The following is a 22,965-nucleotide window of genomic DNA, read 5'->3' as shown; positions in this document are numbered from 1 at the left end:
TACATAAACATTTTTAAAAATTTCTGAGTGAGATTGCAAGACCCTGTGCATGTTGGGGAAACTCCGTACAATTTTCCAGGTTAACATTTATATTCCTATCAACTGTTCACAACTGTTATCTGTATTGTACCCACACGTGGCACACACACGTGATCTGTAAAGACAAAGAGAGAACAGGAGAGGAATCTACTGCACTGGCAGCAACAAGCAGCAGCTGCGTCATGTCCAGAAGAACCCTCTGTACTACAGGCCGCTGTGGAGTTGACGACCCTTGGATTCTAGGAACGATCCTTCCCGACATCATGTGATTTTAAGGGCCCTCCCTGACGAAACTCTTCTGCCATCAAAGCCGAGGGCCAACTATTTCCCTTCAAGGCTGAAAGAAACTACCAAAACTGAATCTGGGCCAACACACTCCCCAGAAACCCAGTAATAATCCACCCACTCAGCTATGCAATCCCTAGAAGGTTCGAAGCCTTAACAGCTCCTGCGTTAATGATGGAATAATACACATGAAGACGCCCAAACACCAACCAGATTCAAGACATCTTCTTATCAGTCACAGTGACCCCAGGAGCCCCCAACTGTTATCTCCAAACTCTAATAATACAAGACAGATGTGTAGGCTGGTGCACATTCCCCAGTGCAACTTCAACATCTTCCAAGGAAACACTCCAAGTTCTCTTTTTTAACCTTCCACCTGAAACGTTCTTCAGTAGCAACTGAAAATAACAGAAAAACTAAAGGTAACCCATGAACTTATCTCCAGCATTTTATCAACCGTTATTCTGTGCATTGCAGACTGATTCTCGCCCTCCCTAAAGACCACAAAAAATCCACTGTGTGGAGGGGGTGCTGTGGGGCACCTCCTGGATCCACCCCCCTTCTCTGCAACCACTGTGCCCATCCTCCTGCACCCAGACCTCCCTGTGGGCTCAGCTCAGGCCTTGCTTCCTACACACTGCAGGAAAACATTCTTCTTCCCAATCCCACGCCCTTTCTTTCTCCATAGGTGTGATCACGTTTCCCGATTAACCCAGGCACACAAACCTCTGTTACAGCATCTGTGTCCAGGGAAACTGAGCTAAGACACTGGCATGCCCACCATTCCACAAGCTGACAATTAACATAAGCCCACATGGAGCTCCTCCAGCCAGAACTGAGACCGCCCTTGTCAACAGTTTCACACACCCCGTGATCACACAAGCATGCCTGTCTCTTACACACACATACACCATTCACTGGGTTTATCCAGAGATCCACTCTTGCTCCCACAACCCTCCTGGAGCCCCTGACAAGCTCCCCTTCATTTCTTTCCATTTCCTACCTCTTCTCTGGGCACAGCTGAATAAGAGGCTAAACAGTAGTGACCATGGGCATGGGCATTGCAATAGAGTTGCCACAAGGTGCAAATCCAAGGGCACTCAGCACTCAGTACGGAGACCAAGAAGCTGGCCCTCCTGGGTAAACCTGTCAGAGACTGGGGACATTACAAAATTTTAAAGGTCTTTGAGATTTGATTGGATTGAGCTCAGTGAAGAGGTCACAAAGATAGAGAGACCCCAATCTCAGTGAACCCTGTTCTCCCCACTGAGAGCTAACTGGAAGATACCTCAGCTCTTTAAGGAGGGGGGACACCTTCATGTCCCTTTAGATTCCAAACCTTCTGGCACAGTAACCACACCTTCTAACCACAGTAAACTCAGCATTCCCTGCTCTGAGCAGATAAATGGCTGGAAGGCAGAGCTACTGTCCAAGATGGCAACCGATTCCTGGGTGGACAGAGGTTAGAAGACCTGGGGGCTGCAGTGAGCAGTGACACAGCAGACTAAAACATGGGGACACCTCAAGACACTAGATCTATCAGGCTCATTAGGACTCCCCACATCTTTTTGCTTTTGAGTAATGAAGTGTCTACATGGGATAAGGATCAATTACACTTGAAATGTCCAGAACAGATACAGGAATCATCATCACCTACCCTGTCCCCTCTGTCTCCCCTGAGAGTTCTTCAGCCCAACCCACAGTTCCAGTGCTCACCCCAAGTAAGATACCCATCTCACTGCAAGGAAGAGGAACTTGCTTCATTGAAGCATCATTCAATGAAGGGAAAAGAGGAAAGACTCCAAATAATCAAAGGACAAGGGCATTTCTGATGAGGGTGATTAACATAGAGGCAGTAAACCTGATTAACGTGACAGAGAATATGGGAAGGAGATGGGGAGACCTCACTGGCCAAGACCTGAAGGAACAGAAAGAGCAAGAGCCATGGTGATTTAATGACTAAAGGTAGAAGTAGAAACTAAGATCCGAGACAGAGGTTTTGGTGTCTATGAACAAGGATCAAGTGAATGTGACCAGGACAGACTGACCAGGAGAACGGGGTTGGTTCCCAGGATGAGGCTGGAGACACTGGCAGAGACCTAAGGACACGGGAAAGCCAGCGGAGGTGGGAGGCGTCCCTGCACACTGACCCTTATTCATAAACGACGCCTCATGATTGCCTCTCAGACTCTGAGCCTATGTTCCTGCCTCTGTTACTGTTCTTCTTTTTCATTTTGCAAAACTGGGATCCATTTCAAACTCTAACTACAACTGGACACTCCCTCCAAGAAATGCCACACACAGTCACACATCCAGTTTGGCCAATCATTCCAGGGATCAATGTTGCTCAGCTTCTGGACCTGAGGGAAGCATCATCAGATCAGCTCATAGCTCACTAGTTACCAGATCACATAAGAGAGGAAAATGGAAAGCACACTAATTGCTTAAATTAGGTCTTGACTGTTAATATAAAACAATCACTGACATCCTTATTAAGTACTCATCATAACAGTCTATCACTATTTACCAGTTACCAAAAAAATGTTGCGAAGATATAATGTTAAAAGGAAACAGCAAATGGGCCTCAACTAAATGTGAAAGAAACTTTAAGTGAATCAGCTGGTTAAATTTTTTTCATTGAATGATAATGGTGCAAAGTATAAAAAAAAAGAGTTGAGAATACAGCATATTTAGAAAAGAATGACATGAATGAATTAATTCATAAATTAATTACAGGACGCCATCGACTCCTATTTCAGAAGTGAATAATTGTTTACAAGAAACTTGCTATTGAATGAATGAATCTTTATCCCAAGCTGCAAAAAAAAAAAAAAGAAAAAGTAATGTAAAGAGAGAAAGGAAAACGGAAAACTATCACAAAGAACATGCTTAATGTTCCTTCAAAGGCACCATGTAGTAAGAGTCAGTCACTTCCAGCCCCACTTCTCTCCATAACTTGTACTCCACACCAGGAAAAGGGAAGGGGCTGATTCACCTCTGAGAGTCAAGTCACTGCTGCAGCCCCCACAGCTACAGGCTCTGCACATGGATGTTATCTTTTCATACAAATAATTACAAAATGCAGAAGCCTTACAGACAGAAGTTTTGCAACTCCCATTCACATTTGTATAAACAAGTTTAAAATTTATTAGATTCTAATGCCAAAAATCAATGTACTATGACTTAATAATCTTTATCCAACCAGTTCAGCACTCTTCAGGATCTAGTCCCCTCCCCCACCTGCACACTACTTGTTTCCACTTCATTTAGTTTATGTTTCCCTACTTCCTTCTCCATCTCCCTTTCTCTTCCCCTCTGCTCTCCTGCTGTGCCTGTCCTCCTCTACTTCTTCCCTGACTCCCAACCAGCTTCTCTCTCCCATCTGTTCCCCGTCAAGATGCTTTCTCTCCAACCTTCCTGGTGATTCTCAATCTCCATATTTCAGCCTTTCTTCCTCCATCTCTGCCCTCCCTCCCGACTCTCTGGCATCCTCAAGTAGCTACGCTTCCTCTCAGTTTCCTTTCTCAGCTCCTCCAATCACTAGGAGTCCCCTTTCTCTCCCAGCAGGATATCGTCTGTAAGCCAAGGCCCCAAGTCTTGTATCGCCTTTGCAGGCTGTCTGTGTGAACTGCCTCTCCACTGTCGCCCCCTTAGGACCCCTGATTTACAGCCCCTCTCCCGTGAAGGCTATAGAAGAGGGCGGCAGAGGATGAGATGGTGAGATACCATCCCTGGACTCAACGGTCATGAACTTCAAACTCTGGGAGATACAGGGGTCGCAAGACTCGGACTTAAGAATACCTTATTGTGCTCACCTTTAACTCCGGAGATCCTGCTTTGCTCTAAACTTCTCTCCTTTCCCCACCCGCTACAGAATGCTTATTCTCTTTCATGAAGGTGTCTCTTTCAAGTTCCCCACCAATCCTCTTCATTGCCATCGCTTCTCCCTCAAGCTTTTCTCTATTTTCTATTTCTCTCGGAGTCGCTGTCTCTGCTTTTCATGACCCCCCTCGCCCACTATTTACAGGGATGGCGACTAAATAAGAAGCCCCGCTCCCGCAAGAGCCAAATTCCAGCGGGTGGAATTTGGGAGGAAAGAACCATGGGTGACACGTGGCTGGCTCAGGTCACCTGCCCCCACACAGGGTCACTATGAACGGAAGGTTTGCGGGACACAAGGATCGGCATAAGGAGACGCGAGGACAGAGGGGCTGGGAGGGAGGGGGCCTCAGCGGCGGGGCGGGCTCTCGACGCGGCCTCTCCGCGAGCGGGGGCCGGTAGGCCGAAGCTGCGGAGCGACTAAACCAGCTCGCGGAACAAAGTTTTATGAGGTGCAGGAAGGGCAAAGGGTTCAGTGAGGTCAGTAAGTGGTTTTAAGCAGGAAAGAGGTGCCAAACGCAACGTCTCAGTGGACCAAAAGCAGGAACCGGCTTCAGAGCGACTTCAAAACGGGAGTCTTCTCATTGCTCATGGAGATGAGCGATGGGGTGTGGGGTGTGAGCGATGAGTTTGCTGGGGGTCGTGGGGCGGGCGTGGGGATATAGTCTTTAGAGTCAGTAGCGACTCTCAGACCCCGATACACAGAAAAGCAGACTGCGACGCGAAGGTCTGACTAGACAGACAGAAACTCACGGGGCGCTGAGACTCTCCGCTTCCCGTCCTGTGTGACACAGAGCGCACGCGCAGGGAAACGGCGGAGCGGCCTGAGGCCGGGGCCTGAGCAGAGCCAGGGCGTCAGGGGGCGGGCCGTGGAGAGAAGCCGGCGAGCTGGCGGCCTTAGAAGGGTGAGGCGGGGCCTCGGCGCGCGCCAGGCGGGGCGGAACAATTCAACACTCGTCAGTGCAGAAGGTGACTGCAACCAGGAAATTAAAATACGCCTGCACCTTGGAAGGAAAGTCATGATAACACTGGACAGTGTATTAAGAAGCAAAGGCATCACTTTGACAACAAAGGTCCTTATGGTCAAAAATATGGTTTTTTCAGTAGTCAGGTGGGGATGTGACAGTCCAGAAAGAAGGCTGAGATTAGAATTGATGCTTTTGGACTCTTGACAGTCCCTTGGATAGCAAGATCAAACCAGTCAATCCTAAAGGAAATCAACCCTGACTATTCATTGGAAGGTCTGATGCTGAAGCTGAAGCCCCAATACTTTGGCCACCTGATGCAAATAATGAACCCACTGGAAAACACCCTGGTGCTTGTAAAGATTGAGGGCAGGAGAAGGGGGTGACAGGATGACATGGTTAGATAGCATCACCCACTCAATGGACATGAATTTGAGCAAACTCCAAGAAATAGTGAAGGAAGGGAAGCATGGCATGCTGCAGTTCATGGGATTGCAAAGAGCCAGACAGGATACAGCGACTCAACATTACAACCAAATAACTGACAGGGCAAAGAATGGGAAATTGTGTTTTTTTCCCAGGTACACAAGGGCCTGAGTGGGGGGGGGTCTTCTATCGGTGATAATGGAGAAGGCTGACTCTTGGCAGTATGCCTTTTTCTAGAAGTTAAGTGAGAGAATTCTTTTACAATCATTGCTACTTTCCACAATACAGGGTCTGAAGTAAGCTCAATTCTGTCACCATAAATCTTAAGACCAAGCAAAAATAAAAAGAATGATGAATACATTTTATAGTTGAAAAATGGAAGATTAGGAATATTAAACCAATAATAAATAAAAACAACAACAAACGCCCAAGAACTTTGGTGTATGTACCTTAGAATGTCAGTGAAGGGCCCTGCGTGTTCCTTTGGGGATGTATTGTGTCTGGTCCTGTCACATCGTAAAGACACCATTGGGTGTTGAAAGATGTTCCTCTGAATCTTGAAGTCAGTGGTCTGGGTTGATATTAAATTGAACAAGATCCCAGAGGTAATATTAATGGCAAAATCTTGACTCTCTCTGCACCAATGCCAAACCAAATTACTTGAAATACAGAGAGGTATGGAGGAGAAAGAGTGGCTTATATATTTGCCAGGCTAGGAGGAAACAGATTAGGCCCCCTCCCTGGTGAGTAGGGAGAGGTTATATTGTCTGCTAAGGATCAAGGCAGTCACAGTATTCTATTCTTCTTTACTCAATATTATAAAATTGCAAAAGGATGGGTTTGCTGACAAGATTAGGGTGTCTGCAGGGTCTTAGGTGATCTGGTGTCCTAATCAGTGCAGTGGCAAAGAATCCACCTGCCAGTGCAGGAGACTTGGGTTGAATCCCTGGCTGGGAAGATCCCCTGGAGTAGGAATGGCAACCCGCTCCTGTATTCTTATCTGTCAAACGCCATGGACAGAGGAGGCTGGCGGGCTACGGTCCACGGGATCTCAAAGAGTTGGACAAAAGCAGACAGGATTGACCCGGCGTGAGCATCCTTCTTTGATTAGCAACTATTCTGCCCTTTGGCTCACATAAGGTCATGCAGGCTAGTCTTGCCTATAGGAAATGGGTCGCAACATCAATGCTAAGAAAATATTTTCCATTTTGCCATTTCTCTGGTGATCATGAAAAAAAATTTTTGCACAGCATAGTGGATTTTATGTTCATGATTATAGACAGCAGTGAAGTCTCATACTGATGTCACTAAATTATGCACTTATCTCCTCTTTGACCAGCTGAGCCCTGCTGAAGAAATGATCTGGTGAGAATATGGTGTCCTGTTTTTTTTTTTTTTAATGTATTTATTTCACCGTCTCAGGTCTTGGTTGTGGCACATGGGCTGTTTCGTTGTGGCGCACAGGCCCTCCAGTTGTGCCTGTAGTTTAGTTGCCCCATGGCCTGTGGGATGTTAGTTCCCTGCCCAGGGATAGATCCCACAATGCCAGCATTGGAAAGTGGATTCTTAACCACTGGACCACCAGGAAGTCCCGAATATGGTTTTCTTGATTAATACAGTGAAAAAAGAGTCAATTACTTTCCCTGACCTGAGAAAGCAAGCTGTGTGTGAATTGTCCTTCATGTTGGGCATGCAGACAGTGTACACAGATATGGATAAACTAGGTATTACCTTAATATTGTTTGGCCCAGACACCTGGGGGAAAGTCTTAAGGAAATTCCAAGAGTAGATCTACAGAGGATTTAGCATATCTGAACTAGTAAACACAAACTGAAGTGATTTATCCAAGAAATACTGAATACTGTTGGGAAAATAAAATTAAAGATAAAAATGAATGAGCCTGGAGATTATCATACTAGGTGAGTAAGTCAGATAAAGACAGATTAAATGTCACTTACACGTGGAATCTGAAACAAATGATACCAACAGAAACATTCTACTGTATAACGCAGGGAACTCTGCTCAATATCATGTGACAGCCTGGATGGGACAGAAGTTTGAGGGGATATAGACATATAATTGGCTGAGTCCCTCAACAATGTCACTTATCCTGACCCCTTAAAAGACCTGAATCCAAAAAAAAAAAAAAAAAAAGACCTGAATCCACTTGGGACCCAGCAGTACTCTACACTCATCCCCACGCCACCCCCAAGTACAAAGCGCCTCTTCCCATGCCATATCTTCACTGTTTTTTCCTTTTAACACTTTATTGGAGTATAGTTCATTCACAACATGGTGTTAGTTTCAGGCGTACAGCAAATTGAATCAGTTATACATACACATATATGCACTTTTTTAGATTCTTTTCCCATTATAGCTCATTACAGAGTAGAATTCAGTAGAATTCTGTGCTTTACGTTAGGTCCTTATTAGTTACCTACTTTATATATACCAGTAGGTATATGTTAATCCTTATCTCCCAGTATCTCTCTCCACTTCTCAGCCCCTGATAACCATCTATTCCTGTTTTGAAGAGTTCATTTTTACCCTTTGTTTAGATTCCACAGATACAGTCATACCATATGTATTTATCTTTCTCTTTTGTCTCTTCTGAAGTCTTCCAGACCTCCCTGACACAAGAGAAAGGCTCAAGCATCCAAAGGTTAGGACACAAGAACCAGACTCACTGTCTGATGCACATTTCTAAGTTCTTTTTAAAATATTTATATTTATTTGACTACATTGGTTGTTACTATTGGCACGTGGAGTCTTTCACACCAGCTTAATTGTTCTGTGCCATGTGGAATCTCACTTTCCCAACCAGTGACAGAACCCATGTCCTCTGCATTGGAAGGCAAATTCCTAACCACTGGATCACAACAGAAGTTCCACATTTTTTAGTTTTGCAGATATGGTAACTGCTACCAGAGGGAAAAATGCTGACTGCACCCATGCCATAAACTGCTTCATCTTGATTCAGTGCCAAGTCTATGCCTAGGGCAGTTTCAAGAACTGGCCTTAGGAGAACTGGATTAACAGTATTTATTGCTCATAGTAATCTATATCTCTGTGGGCATCAAAATAACTGTAGCTTGTTCTGCCTGTGTATGTAAATAGGCACGTACAACTGGCTATATAGAGATGCTACACAATGGTCAGGATGTGGAAGCAAACTAGACATCCATCAACAAATGAATAGATAAGGAAAACGTGTAAATACAATGGACTATTAGTCATAAAAAGGAACGCATTTGCATCAGCTGTAGTGAGGTGAAGAATCTAGAGCCTGTTACAGAATGAAGTCAGAGAAACAAATATTGTACATTAACACATATATATGGAATCTAGAAAAGTAGTACTGAGGAATCTATTAGTAAGGAGGAAATGGAGAGGTAGACAGAGAGAATGATCTTGTGGACAGAGTGATGGAAGGAGAGGCTAGGACAATTGAGAAAGTAGCAGTGAGATATACACACCATCGTGTGTAAAATAGCTAGTTAATGGGAAGCTGCTATATAATACATGGAGCCCAGTCAGTCACTCTGTGATGACCTAAAAGGATAGAATGGGGGTGGGGGAGGGATGTCACAGAGGGAGGGGATACATATATATTTGACTGACTCAAGATGATGTAAGGCAGAGACCACAAGATTGTAAAGCAATTATCCTCCAATAAAAAAAAAAAAAAAGATGCTACAGACCCACATGAATATGTTCCACTGTTAAGAATATGACCCTCTATGTCAGGAAGAAAAAGTTACAGAAGATGGTCCTTCACGTATGAGCCCATAAAAATGGAATGATGAAAAATAAATTTAAGTAAATGGAATGATGTTCTGACAAATGGGGATTTGTAGGCAGCTTTTGGCTGGAAATAATTCTGTGCAGGAGGCACTCTGTTGTCTTCTCACTAATGTTAAACCAGGCAGCCCTATGATCTACTCATCCCAAGTCCTAGCACATCTTTTAAACACTTTAATCACAAAATATCTTGCCTAACTTGTCGGTTCTATCCATAGATCAAAGCAGTAGACATGAAGTTATTAACAGGTGATGATCATTTCCCTACTCCCCTAAGAAATCTTGTGAACAAACTGTGTGACTAAGATATCCTCTAGAGCCTAGAATTCTCTGGAGGTCCCGTGGTTAGGACTCTGTACTTTCAAAAGGGTGGCCAGCATTCAATACAAGGTCAAGGAGTTAAGATACTAGTTATGTGGCATAGAGAAAAAAAAAATTATAGATATATATAAAAATTATGGTGGATATTTAACACAAATGGTTAACATATTTATAGAAAGTCTCAAATTAATGTTTTAATGAAAAGAAGACAAAATCTAAAATTGAAAAGGGTTCACTCTTCTTAGTCATCCAAGATCCATGTTGGTATAACGACACTGAAGACTAAGTATTCATGGAGATATAAGGGAGACAAGACGTACCACATCCCCCCATGTGGTACCTCTGGAAGACCTATTATGTGAAAATGGGAATCTTCTCATTTTGTTCAATCACTGTTCTCCACATGCTGTGTCACTCACAAATAAGAACTATCCCACCTGAAAAACAGGATCATTATTTTGTGATGGGTATAGAACAGAACATTTCAGAACCTTGAATTTAAAATGTTGTGGCTTGAAAAAACTTAAGCTAACCCTTTGGGAATGAGTTGGATCTGTTTAGCCCAGTGAATCCAGCAAAGTCGCGGGATATAAGGTTAATACACAGAAATAACTTGCATTCATATATACTAACAATGAAAAAGCAGAAAGAGAAATTAAGGAATGAATCCCATTCACCACTGCAACAAAAAGAATGAAATAGCTAAGAATAAACCTACCCAAGGAGACAAAAGGCCTGTATATGGAAAATTATAAGACACTAATGAGAGAAATCAGAAGACATAAAGAGATGGAGAGATATTTCATGACCCTGGGCGGGAAGAATCAATATTATGAATATGACTCTACTACCAAATGCAATCTATAGATTCACTGTGATCCCTATCAAATTACCAATGGCATTTCTACAGAACTAGAACAAAAAATTTCACAATTCATATGGAAACACAAAAGACCCTGAATAGCCAAAGCAGTCTTGAGAAAGAAGAATGGAGCTGGAGGAATCAACCTTCCTGACTTCAGACTATACTACAAAGCTACAGTCATCAAGACAGTATGGTACTGGCACAAAAACAGAAACATAGACCAATGGAACAAGATAGAGAACCCAGAGATAAACCCACACACCTATGGGTACCTTATTTTTGACAAAGGAGGCAAGAATATACAATGGGGCAAAGATAGCCTCTTCAATAAGTGGTGCTGGGAAAACTGGACAGCTATGTGCAAAAGAATGAAATTAGAACACTTCCTAACACCATACACAAAGGCAAACTCAAAACTAAAGACGTAAATGTAAGAACAGGCAAGGTGAAAAGAGAACCATCAGAATGGGAGAAAATAATAGCAAAGGAAATAACTGACAAAGAATTAATTTACAAAATATACAAGTAGCTCATACAACTCAACAAGTGCTTCCCTTGTGGCTCAGCTGGTAAAGAATCCACCTGCAATGCTATAAGACCTAGGTTCAATCTCTGACTTGGGAAGATCCCCTGGAGAAGGGAAAGGCTACCCACTCCAGTATTCTGGCCTGGAGTATTCCATAGACTGTATAGTCCATGGGGTCACAAAGAGTCAGATGCAAATAAGCAACTTTCACTTTCTTTCACAACTCAATACCACAAAAACAAACAAGTCAATCAAAAAGTGGGAAAAAGACCTAAAAAGACACTTCACCAAAGACACAGAGGTGGCCAACAAGACCATGAAAAGATGCTCAACATCACTATTAGTTCAGTTCAGTCGCTCAGTCGTGTCCGACTCTTTGCGACCCCATGAATCGCAGCACACCAGGCCTCCCTGTCCATCACCAACTCCCGGAGTTTACTCAAACCCATGTCCATCGAGTCGGTGATGCCATCCAACCATCTCATCCTCTGTCGTCCCCTTCTCCTCCTGCCCCCAATCCCTCCCAGCATCAGGGTCTTTTCCAATGAGTCAACTCTTCACATGAGGTGGCCAAAGTATTGGAGTTTCAGCTTCAGCATCAGTCCTTCCAATGAACACCCAGGACTAATCTCCTTTAGGATGGACTGGTTGGATCTCCTTGCAGTCCAAGGGACTCTCAAGAGTTTTCTCCAACACCACAGTTCAAAAGCATCAATTTTTCGGCACTCAGCTTTCTTCACAGTCCAACTCTCACACCCATACATGACCACTGGAAGAACCATAGCCTTGACCAGATAGACCTTTGTTGGTAAAGTGATGTCTCTGCTTTTTAACATGCTATCTAGGTTGGTAATAACTTTCCTTCCAAGGGGTAAGCATCTTTTAATTTCAAAATCTGCAGTGATTTTGGAGCTCAAAAAAATAAAGTCTGATGCTGTTTCCACTGTCTCCCCATCTATTTCCCATGAGGTGATGGGACCAGATGCCATGATCTTTGTTTTCTGAATGTTAAGCTTTAAGCCAACTTTTTCATTCTCCTCTTTCACTTTCATCAAGAGGCTTTTTAGTTCCTTTTCACTCTCTGCCATAAGGGTGGTGTTATCTGCATATCTGAGGTTATTGATATTTCTCCCAGCAATCTTGATTCCAGCTTGTGTTTCCTCCAGCCCAGCGTTTCTCATGATGTACTCTGCATGTAAGTTAAATAAGCAGAGTGACAATATACAGCCTTGACATACTCCTTTTCCTATTTGGAACCAGTCTGTTGTTCCATGTCCAGTTTTAACTGTTGCTTCCTGACCTGCATACAGGTTTCTCAAGAGGCAGGTCAGGTGGTCTGGTATTCCCATCTCTCAGAATTTTCCACAGTTTATTGTGATCCACACAGTCGAAGGCTTTGGTGTAGTCAATAAAGCAGAAATATATGTTTTTCTGGAACTCTCTTGCTTTTTCGATGATCCAGTGGATGTTGGCAATTTGATCTCTGGTTCCTCTGCCTTTTCTAAAACCAGCTTGAACATCTGGAAGTTCACGGTTCACGTATTGCTGAAGCCTGGCTTGGAGAATTTTGAGCATTCCTTGGGATTGCCTTTCTTAGGGATTGAAATGAAAACTGACCTTTTCCAGTCCTGTGGCCACTGCTGAGTTAAATTTGCTGGCATATGGAGTCCAGCACTTTTACAGCATCATCTTTCAGGATTTGAAATAGCACAACTGGAATTCCATCACATCCACTAGCTTTGTTCATAGTGATGCTTTCTAAGGCCCACTTGACTTCACATTCCAGGATGTCTGGCTCTAGGTGAGTGATCACAACATCGTGATTATCTGGGTCATGAAGATCTTTTTTGTACAGTTCTTCTGTGTATTCTTGCCACCCCTTCTTAATATCTTTTGCTTCTGTTAGGTCCATACCATTTCTGTCCTTTATCAAACCCATCTTTGCCTGAAATGTTCCTTTGATAACTCTTGAATTTATCTCAGATGACCATTATATCTACTACTGTGGGCAAGAATCCCTTAGAAGAAATGGAGTAGCCATCATAGTCAACAAGAGAGTCCGAAATGCAGTACTTGGATGCAATCTCAAAAACGACAGAATGATCTCTGTTCATTTCCAAGGCAAACCATTCAATATCACGGTAATCCAAGCCTATGCCCCAACCAGTAATGCTGAAGAAGCTGAAGTTGAACGGTTCTATGAAGACCTACAAGACCTTTTAGAACTAACACCCAAAAAAGATCTCCTTTACATTATAGGGGACTAGAATGCAAAAGCAGGAACTTAAGAAACACTTGGAGTGAAAAAAAAAAAAAAGAAACACCTGTAGTGACAGGTAAATTTGGCCTTGGAGTACCGCATGAAGCAGGGCAAAGGTTAATAGTTTGCCAAGAGAATGCACTGGTCATAGCAAACACCCTCTTCCAACAACACAAGAGGAGACTCTACACATGGACATCACCAGATGGTCAACACCGAAATCAGACTGATTATATTCTTTGCAGCCAAAGATGGAGAAGCTCTATACAGTCAGCAAAAACAAGACCAGGAGCTAACTGTGACTCAGATCATGAACTCCTTATTGCCAAATTCAGACTTAAACTGAAGAAAGTAGGGGAAACCACTAGACCATTCAGGTATGACCTAAATCAAATCCCTTATGACCATACAGTGGAAGTGAGAAATAGATTTAAGGGACTAGATCTGATAGACAGAGAGCCTGATGAACTATGGACGGAGGGTCATCACATTGTACAGGAGACGGGGATTAAGACCATCCCCATGGAAAAGAAATGCAAAAAGGCAAAATGGTTGTCTGAGGAGGCCTTACAAATAGCTGTGAAAAGAAGTGAAAAGCAAAGGAGAAAAGGAAAGATACTCCCACTTGAATGCAGAGTTCCAAAGAATAGCCAGGAGAGATAAGCCTTCCTCAGCGATCAATGCAAAGAAATAGAGGAAAAGAACAGAATGGGAAAGACTAGAGATCACTCATTATTAGAGAAATGCAAATCAAAACTACAATGAGATATCACCTCACACTAGTCAGAATGGCCATCATCAAAAAGTCTATAAACAATAAATGCTGGAGAGGGTGTGGAGAAAAGAGAACACTCTTGCACTGTTGGTGGGAATGTAAACTGATACAGCCATTAATGGAAGATGGTATGGAGATTCCTTAAAAAACTAGGAATAAAACCACCATATGACCCAGCAATCCCACTCCTAGGCATATACCCTGAGGAAACCAAAATTAGAGACACATGTACCCCAATGTTCATTGCAGTACTATTTACAATAGCTAGAACATGGAAGCAACCTAGATGTCCATTGACAGATGGCTAAAGAAGCTGTGGTACATATATACAATGGAATACTACTCAGCCATAAAAAGGAATGTATTTGAGTCAGTTCTCATGAGGTGGAGGAACCTAGAGCCTATTCTACAGAGTGAAGTAAGTCAGAAAGAGGACTTCGGGCATTCATTCACTGTCTAAGTGGGGAATGATTCCAATCTTTAAATATGTAGCAAGAAACAAAATGAATACCCTGACTTCACGTAGCTTATATAAGGTAATTTCACCAAGATCATGATGAAGGTAAGTACAATGAAATTGTATATGAACAATGATAGTGACAGGAAGTCCTGGTTTAAAAACAGATTCAGGAAATACCTAGATGATAAGAAGATATTTGAACAAAACCAATAATTAACTGAGAATGTGTTATGCAAATACACATGGGGACCATTAGCCAAAGGAAGTAATTTAGCCATGTCCTCTAGAATTGGGAATGGGCAAGAAAATGAATTGTGATCAGGAGAACCCAGCAGGAGCACAGTGCGTTCGTTGGATACACTGGACATTTCTGGCCTCCAATAAACAAGAGAATAAATCTGTGTTGGTTTAAGGTACTCAAATTTGTGGCAGTTTGTAATAGGAGACACAGAAAAGTTAATATGGTGTATGTAGAAAAGCAAGAGTCTATAAAAATATCTAGAAAAAGTATAATTTGCAAGGATAGGAACCACATGAAAAAACTGAATGCAATTCTTTCATAACTGCCATTTACAAACTGGAATTGAAATTTTAAACATACATATTTGTATGCAAAAAGTAAAAGAAAAACTTAATCTAGCAAAACACGGGCTTTTATGCTGAAAAATAGTATGGTAGTAAAAGTTAAAAATAACTTTTTATTTAGGGCATTTTTGAGAAACAAACCATAGTTGTTGAATTGCAAGGCAAATATACCATATTCATTGATTGGGAGGAACAAGAACTATCACATCACCTCAATGTAACATTCGTTTTAATCCACTTCTAGTCAACACATTTGTACACTCACATCAAATTATTCTAATCATAAGAAAGGGAAAAATAATGAGAGCTAAAATATCTGAGAGCACTGAAGTGGTTGGGATCACTCCACATGATATCAAGATTTCAAAGATTTCAGTTGGTGGAGGATTCTGTCCACCACCACTTGTGGCCTATCAATGGAAGCCCACCCTGAACATAATGAGTATGAGCCATGACCTAGTTTTACATTATTCTGTTTCTACCTGACCCTAATTCACACACTACTCAATTTCACAATTTCGGCTGGATGTGAAGAAAGGGTACCTAATGAAGTTGGTCCTTCAGCTTACTCTTTTCCAGGGAATATTGTGAAAGGCCTATAAAAGTGTAAGATCAACAGACTTCATGTTGAAAGACATGAAAGGTAACGTACTCAAAAATCACTGACTATTCATACAATGAAGATAACCGGCCATTTCAACATACCTCCTTCAACCTCTCATATAAACACAATGTCGTAAGTTTTGGGGCTTCTCACGTGGCTCAGTGGTTAGAACCAGCCTGCCAAACAGGACGTGTGGGAGACACAGGTTCCATCCCTGGGCTGGGAAGATGCCCTGGAGCAGGAAATGCTACCCTCTCCAGTATTCTCGCCTGGAAACTCCCATGGACAGAGGGGCTGGTGGGGTACAGTCCATGTGACCACAGAGTCTGAGACGACTGGGAGAGTAACCCACCGCAAGTTTTATTTTTTATTTTGTCATGCTGGGTCTTCGTTGTGGCGCAGGCTTTTTCTCTAGTTACAGTAAGCAAGGGCTACTCTCAATTTGCAGTGTATGGGCTTTTCATTGCTGTGGGTTCTCCTGTTGGATAGCACTGGCTCTAGGCTTCAGTAGTTGCAGGTCCCAGGCTCTAGAACATAGGACAACAGTTATGAACCATGGGTTTCATTGCTCCATGGCATGTAGGATCTTCCTGGACCAGTGATGGAGCCCGTGACTCCCGCATTTAATAAGAGGATTCTATACCTGAAGCCACCACTGAAGCCCCCATATTATAAGTTTTAACGTAACATGGTGTGACCTGTAATGACTCTACAGCTTTTACTATCTTAGAGAACTAAAGACTCATTCATTTACAGTTATCTGTTCCCTGCTGTGGGCTCTCTTTTAAGTAATGCTCACAAAATTCACCAAATCCATAACATTTGAAGAGTTCTTTGGTGACATCTGAGGACACAATGTTTCTCAACAATGTTTTTACATGGACAGGATACATGTATGGGAATCTAGACAGCCGGGAGAAATATCAACAACCTCAGATATGCAGATGATATCACTCTAATGGCAGAAAGTGAAGAGGCACTAAAAGGCCTCTTGATGAAGGTTCAAGAGAAGAGTGAAAAAGCTGGCTTAAAACTCAACAATTAAAAAAAAAAAAAAAGATTATGGCATCCAGTCCCATCACTTCATGGGAAACAGATGGGGAAAAAGCAGAAAGAGTGTCAAATTTCATTTTCTTGGGCTCCGAAATCACTGTGGACTGTGACTGCACTCATAAAATTAAAACACACTTGCTCCTTAGAAGAACATTTCTCTCTGCGATGAATACGCTTATGAACTGAAAGGGCGGATGTTCACTGAAACATCTTGCCACACTCTTTACATTTGTAAGGTTTCTCTCCAGTATGAACTGTATTATGACGTGTAAGGTAGCTCTTGTTGCTGAAGACCTTCCCACACTCATTACATTTGTAAGGTTTCTCTCCAGTATGAGTCCTCAGATAGCTTGTAAGGCTGTTCTTATGCCGAAAAAGCTTGCCACACTCGTTACATTTGTAAGGTTTCTCTCCAGTATGAATAATCAGATGGCTTGCAAGGCTGTACTTATACTGAAAAAGCTTGCCACAATCATTACATTGGTAAGGTTTCTCTCCAGTATGAATTCTATTATGAATTGGAAGGTAATTCTTTCTACTGAAAACCTTGCCACACTCATCACATTTGTAAGGTTTCTCCCCAGAATGACTTCTTTGATGATCAACTGCAAGACTTTCTTTTTGACTAAAGTCCTTGCCACACTCATTATATTTGTAAGGTCTCTCTCTAGCATGAATATGCTGATGAAATGAAAAGGTGGCCCTATGCCAAAAGACCTTGCCACATTCATTACATTTATAAAGTTTCCTTCCAGTATGAATTCTATTATGAATTTTAAGGTTTATCTTTCTACTGAGGAGCTTCCCATATTCATTACATTTATAAAGTTTCTCTCCTACATGAATTATTTGACGATGACATGTAAGGTTTCCTTTTTGAGTAAAGACCTTGCCCATCTCATTACATTTGCAAGGTTTCTCTCCAGTGTGAATTCTCTGTGAACATTCATGGGTTCTTTGACTAAAGTCCTTGCCACATCTTTAAATTTGTCAGGTTTTTCTTCATTGTGGATTCTGTTATGAATTATCAGTAGTGAACTCTTACTGAAGACCACTTGTCTTTTATCAGCTTCTGCTTTTAGTTGTAATTTCTTGATCACATGTTCACGAGATATAGCTGAAACATAGAAAACCACAATTATCCTGTATATTAAAATTCATAAATAAATGTCTCACATTAAATATATGCTACTACACTAAAAAACCACTTATACCAAACAAAGCAAAGCAAACACCTAGAATCACCTATGATGAGCTTATAAAACACAAAGGAATAGGATTAGTTTCGAAGAAAAAAACTGATCAGAGATAATTCTAATATTTCTAAGAGGACTGCCGTTTTAAATAAGTGGTAACAAAAAGACTCAACCTAAACAAACTCCTTTTGGGAATTAAAGAAATTGTATATTTCCCCTATGCCCACAATCTATGAATCAAGTAATGAAACACTGCTGCTTCAATACCAAGGAGAAAAAAATCATAATTTACATATATTCTGCATGTGCCTGTGTGCTGTTATATCCAACTCTTTGTGATCCCATGGACTGTGGCCCGCCATCCTCCCCAGGGAATCTTCCAGAAAAGAACACTGGAGTGGGTTGCCAATTCCCACTCCAGGAGGTCTTTCTGATCCAGGTCTTGAACCTGCATCTCCTGAATCTTCTACACTGGCAGGCAGGGTCTTTACACCTGGTGCAACTATTAGAGGTCCCATATTCTGCATTCACACTATAAATAAGCAATGATAAAGAATGATAAAAATGGTAAAGAATACACAATATATTGTAAAACTAACCAAGTCAAAATTAGCTTATCTAATTAATAACCTATATAAGTGGAAGTTACCAATTAGACAAAAACAGTATAAAGAAAGTGAAGAATTTCCTTCTGGTTTAAGATGGCAGAGTAGAAGGATGTATGCTCCTCTCCTCCTCTGAGTGCACCAAAATCACAACTAGCTGTTGAACAACAGGAGGACAATGGAACCCATGGAAAAAAGATGCCCCATGTCCAAAGACAAAGAAGAGGCAAGACAGTAGGAGGCATGTAATCACAATAAAATCAAATCCCCTACCCACTGGTGAGTGACCCACAAACTGGAGGACAACAAACAATACCAAAAAAGCTATACCACTGTTGTCAAGGTTCTGAACCCCACATTAGGCTTCACAACCTGGGAATCTGATAAAGGCACTGAGAATCCCCAGTGAATCTGACCTTGAAGTCCAATGGTATCTGATTACAGGAATTCCACAGGACTTGGGCAGACTCCAGTCTTGGAGGGCACAAACAAAATCTTGCACACACCAAGACCCAGAGGAAAGGAGAAGAAAGAAAGAACCTGAGAAAATATTTGAAGAGGTAACAGTCAAACACTTCCCTAAAATGGGAAAGGAAGTACTCAACCAAGTCCAGGAAGTGCAGGGAGTCCCTGGTAGGATGAACCCAAGGAAAAACACACCCAGCCACACGGCAATCAAACTGACAAAAACTAAAGACAAGATGAAATATTAAAAGCAACAAGGGAAAAAAAAAAAATCACACAACATATAAATGAACTCCCATTAGGTTATCAGCTGATTTCTCAACAGAAACTCTACAAGCCAGAAGGGAATGACACCGTATATTTAAAGTGATGAAAGGGAAGAACCTACAACCAAGAATACTCTACCCAGCAAGACTCTCACTCACATTTCACAAATAATTCAAAAGCTGTCCAGACAAGCAAAACTTAAAGAGAATTCAGCACCACCAAGCCAGTTTTAGAACTAATGCTCAAGGAAGTTCTCTAGGCAGGAAAACACAAGAGAAAGAAAAGAGCTACAGAAAATAAATCCACAACAATTAAGAAAATGGTAATTGGAGCACACATATGGATGATTACCTTAAATATAAATGGATTAAATGCACCAACCAAAAGGCATAGACTAACTGGGCAAATGAACACATGTGAATGTATGCAATTCCAATTACCACAATAACCTGCTTGACCCCACAAATTGAATGCCATTATTTTATATTGTTAGCTTAATCTCGTTCCCATTATGGCTTTCAATTGTAATGATCTCTAAGTTTTTGTCTGGATATTAATCATGAAAATTGACAAGCATCTTTACTATTGTGACTATGTAACTATTGTGACTATGCAATATCACATATTACACATATGTAACTATTGTGACTATACCATGATTGGTCAACAGAGAAACAGTAGAATTCTATATCAAAAAAACTACCATTTAATAGAAAAAGCTTTAATCACGCTTTAAAATCCAGATGCATATCAGAATTATCTTAGAATTTTCTGAAAAATACAAATGCACAGGTATTGCTTTTATCCTACAAAGCTCCAGGTATGTTTCCAATGAGCAGCCATAAACAACTGGACTACATGATGATCTTTTACTTTTATCTAGTTTGTTTCACTTTTTCTATTTCATATTCAGTGCTCCCATTTCATTTAGCTTATGTTTTCCAATTTCTCCATCTCTTTTTTTTTTAATGTTCTTTCTCAAGCCTTTATCAAGTGTATATAGAAAAGCTTTTGTATACATATATACAAATAGTATGTATAATATATATATTTTAGAAAACTTATGAATTTTTGGTTAACTAAAAAATTTATGACATTTCACTTGTTTGATTCAGTATGAATAGAATGACAGATTCCTAATTAAAAAGTAGATATACAACAAGCAACAAAGATTTTCTGTATAGCACGGGACCTACAGTCAATATAATGGAAAATAATCTATTTGAAAAATAATATATATGTATAACTGAGTCACCTTGTTGTGTACCTGAAACACTATATGTCAATTATACTTCAATAAAATATATATATTAAGAAAAAATAGAAAGTGAATTCAATAATAAAAAATCAAACTTAAATGTATGTAAATGAAACATTCTGTAGTTATAGTAAAAATGAAAAAATAGTACAATTTACTACCTATGCAGTGCCATTAAATATCCAGTTCACTGGCTCCAAATCACATGAAAGAGAGAGCGGTATGTAACTTTATTAAAAGGGTCAGAAAGCACATTGTTGAGAATAAGTGTGATAGGAGAGCACTCAAAATATAATGCAAAGGATGTCATAATATAAGTATTATAGGATATTAATGAGTCTAGGAACAAAGCTAGTGGAGGTGATGGAATTCCAGTTGAGCTATTTTAAATCCTGAAAGATGACACTGTGAAAGTGCTGCACTCAATATGCCAGCAAATTTGGAAAACTCAGCAGTAGCCACAGGACTGGAAAAGGTCAGTTTTCATTCCAATCCCAAAGAATGCTCAAACTACCGCACAATTGCACTCATCTCACATGCTAGTAAAGTAATGCTCAAAATTCTCCAAGCCAGGCTTTAGCAATATGTGAACCGTGAACTTCCAGATATTCAAGCTGGTTTTAGAAAAGGCAGAGGAACCAGAGATCAAATTGCCAACATCTGCTGGATCATCCAAAAAGCAAGAGGTTCCAGAAAAAAAATGTACTTCTGCTTTATTGACTATGCCAAAGCTTTCTACTGTGTGGATCACAATAAACTGTGGAAAATTCTGAAAGAGATGGGAATACCAGACCACCTGACCTGCCTCTAGAGAAACCTGTATGCAGGTCAGGAAGCAACAGAACTGGACATGGAACAACACACTGGTTGCAAATAGGAAAAGGAGTATGTCAAGGATGTATATTGTTACCCTGCTTATTTAAATTATATGCAGAGTACATCATGAGAAATGCTGGGCTGGAAGAAGCACAAGCTGGAATCAAGATTGCCGGGAGAAATATCAACAACCTCAGATATGCAGATGACACCACCCTTATGGCAGAAAGTGAAGAGGAACTAAAAAGCCTCTTGATGAAAGTGAAAGAGGAGAGTGAAAAAGTTGGCTTAAAGCTCAACATTCAGAAAACTTCAAGATCATGGCATCTGGTCCCATCACTTCATGGGAAATAGATGGGGAGACAGTGGAAACAGTATCAGACTTTATTTTTTTGGGCTCCAAAATCACTGCGGATGGTGACTGCAGCCATGAAATTAAAAGACGCTTACCCCTTGGAAGGAAAGTTATGACCAACCTTGATAGCATGTTAAAAAGCAGAGACATCAATTTGCCAACAAAGGTCTGTCTGGTCAAGGCTATGGTTCTTCCAGTGGTCATGTATGGATGTGAGAGTTGGACTGTGAAGAAAGCCGAGCGTGGAAAAATTAATGCTTTTGAACTGTGGTGTTGGAGAAGACTCTTAAGAGTCCCTTGGACTGCAAGGAGATCCAACAATCCATCCTAAACGAGATCAGTCCTGGGTGTTCATTGGAAGGACTGATGCTGAAGCTGAAACTCCAATACTTTGGCTACCTCATGCGAAGAGTTGACTCATTGGAAAAGACTCTGATGCTGGGAGGGATTGGGGGCAGGAGGAGAAGGGGACGACAGAGGATGAGATGGCTGGATGGCATCACCGACTCGATGGACATGGGTTTGAGTAAACTCCGGGAGTTGGTGATGGACAGGGAGGCCTGGTGTGCTGCGATTCATGGGGTCGCAAAGAGTCGGACACGACTCAGCGAGTGAACTGAACTGAATTGAGCGACTGAACTGAACTTAATGTGCCTTTTTTTACAAAAGTAACTTTTGAGCCTTTAACATAAGACAAGCACTATTTTAAGCCATCTGCTGCTGCTAAGTCACTTCAGTCGTGTCCAACCCTGTGTGACCCCATAGACGGCAGCCCACCAGGCTCCTGTCCCTGGGATTCTCAAGGCAAGAACACTTGAGTGGGTTGCCATTTCCTTTTCCAATGTGTGAAAGTGAAAAGTGAAAGTGAAGTCACTGTAGTCATCCGATGGACTGCAGCCTACCAGGCTCCTCCATCCATGGGATTTTCCAGGCAAAATTACTGGAGTGGGGTGCCATTGCCCTTCTCCATTAAGCCATCTAAAAATCTTTTAAAAGAATGTGGGACCATACGTTCTCTGATGTTGGTGACTTATGTTACTAAGCCTTTTTAAAAAGGTCACTGTAAAAGCTGAAATACATTCTTAGCTTTTAATCTACCTGACTCTATCAGAAGCCTTTTAAGGTAAAATATAACATGCAAAGGAGGCATTTTTTTGTA

The 22,965-nt window shown here is 41.4% G+C and overlaps 1 protein-coding gene and 1 pseudogene across 1 annotated transcript in view; both read right to left on the bottom strand.

The window, feature by feature from the left end:
* LOC139033632 (zinc finger protein 665-like) overlaps nucleotides 1-22,965 on the bottom strand; it is a 43,115-nt gene that overhangs the window by 11,656 nt on the left and 8,494 nt on the right. The gene's annotated exons all lie outside the window — the stretch shown is intronic.
* Nucleotides 15,096-17,998, bottom strand: LOC110151999 (zinc finger protein 813-like; annotated as a pseudogene).

This window comes from Odocoileus virginianus, unplaced genomic scaffold (assembly GCF_023699985.2).
Source record: "Odocoileus virginianus isolate 20LAN1187 ecotype Illinois unplaced genomic scaffold, Ovbor_1.2 Unplaced_Scaffold_24, whole genome shotgun sequence".
In the NCBI taxonomy this organism is placed as follows: Eukaryota; Metazoa; Chordata; class Mammalia; order Artiodactyla; family Cervidae; genus Odocoileus; species Odocoileus virginianus.
This window is presented reverse-complemented; position numbering and strand designations above follow the sequence as displayed.